We start from the raw sequence: 1791 nt of genomic DNA, 5'->3' as shown, positions 1-1791 counted from the left end.
CATCAAGTCACAAATTTGACTAATGTAAAAGAAATTTTTGGAGCTTTTTCCTACTGGGATGCAAAGGCTAACTATAATGGGTAGTAATTGCATTATGAAACCTCCAAAACAACTAACAATCAAGACAATCTAGCAGTTAAAATGCATTAACTTTCATTACAAATTCAACATAAATGTACATGTACAACTAACTTATTTCCATTATTGCTCTCTTTAAATTCTACAATTGGTGCTACCATTCTCTCCCTCTCTTCATTCATACAATAGCTGACATCTAATATACTGAGAAATCCATTTTAGCTGGTACCAATATATCATGAGTTTCTAGGAGATCTATTAGAGTGAAAGAAGTACAGTATAATCTTTATAGTACAAACAACCCTGAAAAGAACTTTTTTATTCAGGAAACTATTCTTTTGTTACGCCTTAAAGGAAAAACTTATACAAAGTACTTGTGAAGTGGGGAAACATCTGTAATTAAGACAGGGAGTATACATGATACAAATTGTGTTTCAAAAAGAACATTGAGGACAGGTGCTACAATGCTGCAAAAGTCATGGCAGCCATTTTGAAGTGGGGTGAATCCTACTTAGTAACGCTACCGCGTTACTAATAGCAGTACCAACAATTGTGTTCAAAAAAGGCTAAAATGTACATATATGAATGTACATGTGTTTTATTGATAGTATAATGCATCTACATTCTACACAAAGTAATTATCACTAAAATTTGGTACCCACTCTCCTGACAAAAAGTGGTCCCTCAACCATATAATTTGAATGAACTAAACACTAAACCCAAACACTAAAATCTAGCTCTAAATGCTAAAATTGTTAACCTGACCACTTTTAACCATAATATGGCATGACGCCTCAGATTTAATTGTTCTAATAATTAAAAAAATTAACCTTTCATTGAATGGTCTTTCAATTCTTTTTAAAACCTTGAGAGTCCAACACAAACATTAGAGATAGGAAACCCTACACAAAATGTAATTCATAGTTCAATCATACCGGTAACTTACTGATCTGAAGACATGGTGAGGGTGTGGTCTGGTTGAATACATGACTTAACAATCCCTATTTTATTTACTTCACTATAGTAAGACTAAGTAAAAGGTTTTTTCGTGCTTGATTCCATCTTATTTATGCCTTCCTAGACGGGTAAAATACTGCTAAAAGCTGAACCCAAGTTCCCGAGTTCCGTGGTGCTCGACTGCTCTGACCGAATTACGGAAGTGAACTGAAATCCGCTAATTGGCGCCAAATCATTGAAATCAAATCTTCTTCTTTTAATTTGTTGCCTCCTCTGTTGAGGAGAGTACCACCTTAGTGGGAAAGTTAAAGTTAGTGGGAATGGATACAGGAAGCCCGATGAGCTCTTAGATCAGAGATGTAGAATAAGATCTGGGTTTGGGATCACGTGGCAACAAGTAAAATGGCTAATAGATCTACAAGGACACCTTTATCATATAGGTTTTTCAGTGGCGGCATACAGAAGTTTCGAGATAGAGCCTCTTTTCCAAGTGACAAGTTTTTAGCATGGCCATGGCCACACAGTTAAACCATACGTTCTGAGCGTTCACATATAGAAGTTCATCCTGGATTGGATCTTAATGAGGACGTTTCTAAACACAAAGCAAAAGTCCTGAAGCTGTCTATATGTAATCCCACAACCCAGTTAAAAGATGAGACTGAAGTCCTACATTTTGTCAGTCAAAAGAAATGATATTGTCATGCACATGGAGTTGTTGTGTTAAAAAAATTAGGAAAATTGGTTCAAGGAGGACCA

The 1791-nt window shown here is 35.7% G+C and overlaps 1 long non-coding RNA gene across 1 annotated transcript; it reads right to left on the bottom strand.

Annotated features, from left to right (window-relative positions):
* Positions 1–197: 197 nt before the first annotated feature.
* LOC109589741 (uncharacterized) lies at positions 198–1785 on the bottom strand. Its single transcript, XR_002188901.1, has 3 exons — positions 1025–1785; positions 909–980; positions 198–333 (listed from the first exon to the last, which is right to left on the bottom strand). It is a non-coding gene; the product is annotated as an uncharacterized LOC109589741 (long non-coding RNA).
* Positions 1786–1791: the final 6 nt, after the last annotated feature.

Source organism: Amphimedon queenslandica, unplaced genomic scaffold (assembly GCF_000090795.2).
Source record: "Amphimedon queenslandica unplaced genomic scaffold, v1.1 AMPQUscaffold_10947, whole genome shotgun sequence".
Taxonomy (NCBI): domain Eukaryota; kingdom Metazoa; phylum Porifera; class Demospongiae; order Haplosclerida; family Niphatidae; genus Amphimedon; species Amphimedon queenslandica.
This window is presented reverse-complemented; position numbering and strand designations above follow the sequence as displayed.